Raw genomic sequence first — 9,311 nt, forward strand, 5'->3', positions numbered from 1 at the left:
GGGCAGAACAGATCCTTCACTCTGCTCTGGGTTTAGCCCTGGGTGGGAGCATCTCTGGCTGCTCTACTGCCCCTTACAGCCCTGCTTGGTGCAGGATTTGGGGTTTTGATGTGCTTTCAAACCATGGGTTCATAAACTTCATGAGTTTGGCTTTGAACACCAGAGAGTTCCAGAGATTTTCTTTCACCTGTCACCTGCACAGCAACTACTGTTCAAGGATCACTTGTCTGCTTGGACTTGTAACCTCCCTTGTAAAAGCTCAGGAAATAACAATTGATTTCTTCACAAGAGTGTCTTCTAAAAAAACTGAACTGCTTCATGGCTTGTGATGTGGAGCTGTCTCATCTTCAGCCTTGGGAAGACACTGTTCCCTTAACTTCACTGACAGCCTTTAGGAGAGCAAAGCTAAAAGGATCTCTGCCTGTGTTTGCCCAGAATCATGCTATTTACTCAGTTTGGTCAATCTGGAAATCCTAGTTTTTAACCTGAATAATAAGCTCATGTATGAGACTATGAGAGAGTGGGACAGTACTGACTTCCTTGTATTTGTTGCTATTTTCCTTACAGGATCAGTCACCAACTTGAGTTAAGGAAACTTCAGCAGGTTCTAATCAGTCTTAGTAAGTAAGAACTTGTGTTAGAAATGGTGCAGCACTGTAAAGTTAAAGGCAGCTAGAACTACTGAGGACAGATCAGAACTGAATGCATCACAGCCTAACTTTGATGAAAGCCTGCAACAAGAGACTGCAATTCTAACCATAGGGGACAGAGCATAGAAAAGAGTTCCTGGCTTTAATTCTGTTAAAGAAAAGTTTGTTATCAACCAGATTGACTTTTCCTTGAAAAGATTATCTCATGTAACTGGTAGTTCTCTGCAAAAGCTAGGTGGAAAGCAAGCAAGCCATGGTTTTGTTATTGAATAGCTCTTATCTTTTGTTTGTAGTAGGTGGGTACAGTCAAACTGTCATTGTTCTGAAGGAAAACTGCATTCTTCCTGCTCCCAGCAGTGAAATAATAATTATTAAAAAAAAACATCTGATGGCCTGCTCCAAAAACTTAAAAGTTCCTGACTGAATTCCTGATAGCTTCTGAGGTTTTGCTGTGCATCATCCTCTCCCTTAAATATTAACACTGAGGCAAATACGTTGATGTTACATATGTGACAGAGTTTGAAGTAAAATCTATTATCTCTTCTTTCCTTATTTCTGAAAGAGGAAAGCAGTGTCTTGTGGATAGGGAATAAATGTATTCTTCAAAGAAAACAAATATGACTTTATGAAAATATCATCATCAAAACTGGCAAAAATTCAGAAGAGAACAGAAGGCATCCAAACATTCCTCCACTGAATCCTAGCCTGGAAGCCAAATTTAAAATGAGTTTCAGTTATCAGATAGTTTTATCTAGATATGTATTAGTTGACAAGCGTTAAATACTCAGAGCTGTTTCACTTTTTACCCGGTTGTCTTCTCAGGGAGAACATATATTGTATATGCATTAAAAACAGGTTAATTTTATTTTAGAAAGAAAGGAGGGGAAAATAAAAGAGGAGAACCAGTTGGACTGCAATAAAATAATTATATGGGAGAAGAGTTGATTCTAGATTAGAAAAGAAGCTTAAAAGATTATTTCTTTGCTATACAACTTATTTTGCAGATTTGAAATGTAAAATAGCCAATGTTAGATAAAAATCTAAGGTGATATATCAGGGATAAACAATGCAATTCTTTTCATGTATATTTCCTACAATTGGTTGTAGAGCTGCTCTCAGAGTTGTGAAGACCAGAGCAGGATGAGTTAATGCCATCCCTGTATTATATTTGCTGTTAGTCTGGACACAGGCAATCTTCCCTTTCAGTCAAAGAAGGGACATCACCAGCCATGAGGCGAGAGTTTTGATCATCGAGGTACATGTTAGAGACTACTCAGCTCTAGGAATAACTGTACAATGCTTAATCTACACCTGATTTCCTGAAATTAATCTGAAAGTAATTGTGAACTGTCTATTGAATGTTGTGTTTAAGATATCCATTCCCTAGGACATTAGTTTTTAGTTATAGTTCCAGCTTTCATTCATTTAATAACGCGAAATACGAAAACGAAGGACGGCTTACATGTGATGAACACAAAGACAACTTAAATGAAGCTTATCTGTCAGCAGAGTATGGCACTAGGGAGTATCTGTATTTTGGGACAGGAAAAAAAAACCTGAAGTATTACAACAGAAAGCAAAGCCTTTCATATTTAAACAAAACTAAGCTATATCCTTACTCTACATCTGACAGTCACAGAATTTAGAAAACTGCTAGTACTTGGCCACAGTTACTGCACAAGCAAACACCATGTAGTGTTTGAAGAAGCTCTGGCTCAGTCTGCACTTTGCTACTCCTCTCCTGTTGCTGGCCCACACTGAGGCTGGATATGACAACAATAAGTGATTGTTCCAGAAGGCAGGTGAGGATCCAAGAAAGAACGCAGCAAGCCATTCTGGTTATCTGCAACACAATTTGAACCTAGGACTTTCTGGAACTTGGATGTGACTTTCTTTTTATCACCAGACTTCCCTATAGCATAACGATAGTTTCATGACCAGTACTGTTGAAGTCAATAGAAAGTAAGTCATCTTGCAGAAAACAGCCTAATAAGGGACAGGCACACCAGTAGCTTTCACTGGAATGGCTTTGGACAGCATTTTTCATCTGTATTTCCACCTTGCAGTACAGTGGTAATGGAGAACAAAGAGAAAGTGTCATGTGGTACAGGAAGATGGGCCTTTGCTGACATGCTTATTTAAACTCTGTGTTTCACAGTACAAAATTTCACATTTAATGTCTTGCCTTGTTTTTCCTATCTCTCCATACTCAAAAAAAGAATGTTTAGCACATTCTGCATTCCAGTTAGTAGACCAGACTGAAATATGCATGTAACAGAAATAAGCAATTCCACATTTACTTATGCCAGTGATAGGCTTTAACTTTGCACATATCTAAAAAGATCTATTTATCAGTTGTTGACTGATAGCATCAGTTTTGTGCATGCTTTTGCTATCTTTGCTCATACCTGAGAAACAAAGCTAAAGGAGATGTTTGGCATTTATTATCCAAACAGAGAGAGACTTGAAGCAAGAATAGTACTTAACAGACAAAAATGGAGAAAGCGAGGGGATCTCTGCAAGTTATGTTTCCTGTTTCAAACAAGTTACACCACTTCTTCATCAATTTAAACAATATACATATTTAACAAGTCTATTTTAAATGAATGCTTTCTTAACAGTAGCACAGACACTAGTCACGGAATCATTAAGGCCCACTGAACCTCATCCCTCAGTGCCACATCTACACTTTTTTGGTACACCTCCTGGGACAGTGACTGCATTGCATCCCTGGGCAGCCTGCTCCAATACCTCACCACTCTTTTCAAGAAAAAGTTTCTCCTAAAATCCAATGTAAACCACCCCTGGCACAACTTAAGACCATCATCTCTCATCCTGTCTCCGTCACTTGGGAGACGAGGCCAACCCCCACCTTGCTACAACCTCCATTCAGGAGCTGTAGAGAGCAATAAGGTCTCCCTGAGCCTCCTCTTCTCAAGACTAAACCATCCCAGTTCTCTCCCAGTCCAGAACTGCCATATTCTTGTCACTGTTCCACCCAGAGTATTTCATTTGGATTTGTCTCAAACCACAGAGATCAGATACCCATGACTACAACACAGTGGTCTTCTGGAACAGGGTTCAAGAACTTAGTTTAGATTTAATTGTACACGTTCTGTAGCAGATTTTGTATAGACTTAATTCATAAAGAGAGAAAGAGGTAGTAGTCATAGACAAATTTGTTCTTGCACTATGCATCAGATCATTGCATTAATCCTTTATTGTTACTATTTTTTAATCAAGATAAAGATTTTGGAAGTATTTTAATCCACACAGTGAAGTTGCAGGTATCAGAATAGTCATAAATAATTTCAGGAGGAATTAAAGAGAGTAGATAGCTAGAACTAGTTGTACTGTTGTGCATTCTTCTGCCTCTTCCATGCTTTGGTGTTCAGTAGATTCTTAAAAACAAAAACCCTCTCTTTTATTTCAGAAAGCATGGGTATTTGCAGTGTTACATCAGTGTGATCTGCTCAGTTAGCATTACTGTAAATTCTGGTTTGTGTTGCCAGTAGTTTGGCAATTAGTGTTTCCTGCTTTATTGTTATACAGCGCAATTGAACTCCACTGCTTTTCATTTATGATCCAGCTTGGGATGTCAGCTGACACAGAAATGAATGTCCTAACCTCAAATCCAGTGGCTTAAAAGATACCTCCCTAACATTCATTGCCAAGATGAAGCCCAGAGATTACTGTTCAGTGGAAGCAAACAGGGTCTGTTTTTGCAGGCAAACATCAAAAAGAAAAAAAAAGAGACAAAGCATAGCAGCTGGGAATCACAGTTAATGCTTTTTTTTTTTTTTTTTTTTTTTGTAATTATTTTGAAAAGCAAGATGCTAGAAATAATGCTGCAATATTTATAAAGCAGCTCCTTAAGTGGTATCTTAACAGCTCCATATTACAATTTGTATGAATTCTTCAAGTAACGTCTGTGAAAGGATACTAGTCAGACTTTTCAGTGTAGTTAGGTGTATAACAGATTCCATGATCAACTACTGGTGTAGGTATCCTCTGATTTTCCATCATAGATTTAGAAGTTTTCCATTACTTTGCTAAGATAATTATCTAAGAACAAGATCACAATGCTGAGCATATTTTTAATTTATCTCCAGACTAGAGAGAACTCCTGACAAACTCCATCTAGCTTTTACCTTGGTTAATAAGAATAGGGGTGGAATATCAATCTTGAGGAAATACAGAGAGCAGCCTCTATGTAAAGAACTACTTAAGGGGAGATCTAACAGGTAATTCTGAAGAGAAATAAGTTGTTACTGCCACCTTGCCACCTTCCTCCCCCTCTTCTTTTAGTTTTGTTTTTCAGAAATTCAGGATGTGTAGCACAAAGCAATTAAGGTTTTCGTATCGTGTAGGCTGAATTTATGACCAGTCTGTAACACTGAGCTGTGTTGGCTATGATGTCACACTTCTAGAATATCATGCTTGTTTTCCAAGCTTTTTTCTCTAAAGGAAGTATATTACAGAATGAAGATACAAAATAAAGCTATTTACTTAACATTTTTAATTTTCATAACTAGAAGCTTCCTTTGTATTTGCACATGAACACTACCCATATTTTCTACTTGCATTCAGCTCTTCTCTCCCCACCCCCTTTTGGAGGCAGGTCAACAGGCAAAACACACAGGAGAACTGCATGTACAGAACAGAAGTGGCTCCAATTCTGCATTTCCTACTGAGTGAGCACACCTAGCACAAAGTACACAGTATTAATATCACCTATTGTTTAAAACTCATTAAAAGTTCACTACTTTTGGTTGGATTACTACTTCAGTACTCATATACTAAGCTTTTCTAACAGCTTGGGAAGGAAAAGAGTTCTCACCACACATACACACACACACATACCAAAAAAAAAAAAAAAAAAAAAAAAAAAACCCACTCACACTCTACATCTCCTGGAAATTCTGAAGTTTTGTGGGATACAATACAAGCATAAAATGGACAAGATTAATGATCTGGGATGAAGCAGCTAAAAACCTCATGATCCTGTATTCCGGTACGGTCTCAGTTATCTGAACATCAGCTATTGCAAATTCCCTTTTCTCCCCCGAAGTCTGAATCACATCCTCTGACATCTACTGAAGTACATTAACAGTGACAACGATTATTTGAAAGCTCTCCTATCCAAACAGATTTGGGATCCTTACTATTGTGCTAACTGAGTCTCCTCTCTGTGGTAGTAAGCCCCTGGCTAAATGCCACTCTGTCTCAGCTGTTCACTCGTCATATGCAGCACTCGTCAGCCTTTTCTCCTTTGCACCATGTCAGTCTGTGTAAGGACTCTGAATATTATTTGTGTACTGTTTAAAACTGTACTAACTTCTGCTAAGTAAAGCCTTCCCATGGAAGTTTGAAGAAGGATAATGAACTAAGGTTAAAAGAAAGCAAATTTCCTCAAGTTTTTAGGAGCACTGTGCCAGGGGTGGGAAGTACTTCTCGTTTGGAAATAGTCTCACCTAGAAAATACAGCACAAAGAATTAAAATTGAAAGAAGTCACAGAACTAGGCAACAAGTAAAAGGTTTTCTATTCCTCTTTTCCACATTCAGATTTTTACAAGGAAAACAACAGTATTGCTGCATAATTTAATGTCTCCTTAAAATATCAATGCTGCTCAGGTGTAGTCTTGTTTCTAGTAAGCGAATGTGAAGATTTCAACTATCACAATACCAACCTATTCGTAGGTCAATATATTTTAATTAGTTAAATTAAGAACTGGTTGACCGTTTTATCCAGGCGCTGGTAAGAGCTGTACTCAAAGAAAAGTAAGGACAACATGCTCAAGTGGCAGGGAAACCAAGTTTTGGGGTTTGGAGGAGAGAGATCAAGTGTTCAGATCTAGTTCAGGTCATGTTGAGCAGGCAGGAGCCAAGTAGTAAATGTGAAACGTCTGTCCACATCCTGAAGAGCCAGCAATTGCCTCTTATTACATGTATGGAAAGTTTAAGTGGTAGCTAAGTGCAAAGAACTATGGAAGCACAAAATATCCCCTAACTCCCTAGAAGGATGATGCCCTCGGAAACTGGACAGAAAACTGACTCATGAAATAGTCAGGAGTTTGCTAATGGAAAAAATAAGGAAAGTTCCAGGCTACAGCAAGTTACAGATGCACACGTTCACTGTACACTTCACATGCATCACAGCCATGGGAACACTTTTCAAATGCATTCTGTACTAGCATTATATCAATTCATTTATCTCAAAGCTACCTGATGTTTCCCTCTGCTGAGTACGCACACATTCTCTGCTCCCTCTCACAGGGATAAAGGCTCCTTGTGTGTGCAGCTCAGTGGGCGCAGAGCTCGGCCTTCTGATGGCTGCCAGGAGCTGTCTGCTAAGTTTCAGTAGCAACAGGGCAACTGAGACAATGCTCCACATGGGAAGTTGTCAGAAGAGCTATCAGAAACAAAATAATTAAGAAAAAAATGGATACTGTTTCTTGGTGGGTCGGGTGGGCTCTATAACAGGAGCCTGAAGACAGAGCCAAGACTTCACCTACCAAAGCCTGCTTTATGGAGTCATGTCAAAGTGCAGTCTTCAAAGTGCTTCTTCAGAAGCATAAACGAAAAGGAAGATATGTTTGTCATATCTGTTACAAAGTCCCAAAGGTAAATACTGGTAACAGGTTATCCGCACATGCATGCATTTCCTTTGTGTGCTTTGCTACAGTGTTCTTGTAGGTAAATATCACTGAAATAAAGCAGATGTTTGTTATCCTTTAGTTTGTTGACAAATGGAATAAAACAGTTGAGTACACATATGCTGGTGACACAGGTTGTCTAGGAGTGCTTTAGGTCTTGCTGATCAGGAAATGAAGGCTGCCAAATAGGTCAGGGATTCACTTCTCCCTCCCATCTGCTGTAAGCTGGTAAACCTACTTGCTGTTATGACGCTTAGAGAAGAAAACTGTGAAATTTCAGTGATTTTGCTTAGCAAGCAGTCTGAAGTCTTCCTTTGCCTTCTATTTGTGTATTAGTTTTAGTAAATTAAAAAACAACACAAGAAGGAAACCTGTAATTCACATTTAGGAGTGGGGTGGAGGAGAAGAAATCCATAACACTAAATGAGTTGCAGATAAGTTTTGGTTTTGTTGTTTTTTTTTTGTTGTTGTTGTTGTTTTTTATATATATATTTCTTAATATTAACTCTATCCAGGCATGTAATATGGCATTACACTACTGTCAAGCTATCCTCTCACTGATAAGAATGTAACTATTACATTTTAAGAGAAGGTTGTGAATCTCAAAAATAAAAAATAAAAATGCACAAACATCCACCTTAAGCTGATTGATCAACAGCTCTCCTCATCTGATACAAAGCAAAATAAAGCTGTATTTTCATAAGAGGACAGAAAAGGATTTCAGCATTAGACTCGATGAAAAAAGCAGTGAATTAACAACCAGTTAGATGTTAAAACTGAATACCTGCTTAAATAAAGCTGAATCTCTACAGGTACAAACGTGTATAAGTCTTTCACTTCAGGAAGTTACTTCCTTGTGAACGTGGATAACATTTACATTGTAAAAAGTTAAATACAGAGGAGAATCTTTCCCAACAAGAAGACTCAGGGTTACAGACTTACAACTTCCAGAAGCCATGGTTAAAATCCCTTCCCAAGACAGGGATTTTCACCACCACTCCCTCTCAAGGGAAGTCTTGGTTTATATTTCTTTTTTCTAATGTGGTATTTTAGGTTTGGGCCTTCGCAATTCTCAGAACATTTTGTCATTGCATGCATCACTGAAGACATCTCCATATAAGGGAATTTACTCAAAAAGTATAGGCAAGACACAGAACATAGATGTCAGATAATTCCGTCAAGGCTGGATCTTGCCCCATGTTTCAGTTTGTAGGACGTGCAAGAAGGGAGCAAATTTTGCTTGCTGTTGATTTTGAAACAGTTGTAAATGCCAGCCTCTTAGGAGAGTTAATGACTGCCAAGAAAATGTTGCCTTCCACAGTTTGCTCAAGAGGAAAGAGGAGCAGGCTACAAACACCTCATAGCATCCATAATTGTTCTGCAAGGCAAGAGAGTCCCATGTGGAACGAGAACAGCGTGTTAAAACAGACACACAGGCATACGTACAGCGTGCTGTGCTTCATTACAGCACACAGGTCAGGACTGCATGCCCCTTGAGATCTTCCAAAGTAGTTACAATTAGCTGTATGAATACAACACTGTTTTAAATAGATCTTTGAGGTCAGCAGATGTTATATTACTTACCACTGATTGTTTTCAAAAGGAATCCTGGTAAATGAAAGGTCAAGGACAGTTCTGGGTACTGATAGAGTTCACCACTACGTGTTCTGTAGAGTTCTTACTGGACAGTTTTTAATGCTTGCTACTGCATGCTGTTGTGAACTGGAATCGACCAGCAGGGAGATGTGAGCCTTGCTGCAGTCACTAGTTGTATCTATCCTGCAGTACTTTTAATAACTTGAATCCCCCGCCTCAGTTAATCAGGCTAAAATTTCAGCAAGCAGCTGTGTCTCCAACACCATGGAAGAGGCCATTTGACAGTACCAGGACTGACAGGGGACAGGACAGCCCAGGAGAGTCACCACCAAGTTCAGGGGGACTGCAGTTGGTCTTAGCACCTTTCCTTTCAGTTAAGCACATCAGAGGGAAGCAGGAGCAAAGCCT

Source organism: Gallus gallus, chromosome 8 (genome assembly GCF_016699485.2).
Source record: "Gallus gallus isolate bGalGal1 chromosome 8, bGalGal1.mat.broiler.GRCg7b, whole genome shotgun sequence".
Lineage (NCBI taxonomy): Eukaryota > Metazoa > Chordata > Aves > Galliformes > Phasianidae > Gallus > Gallus gallus.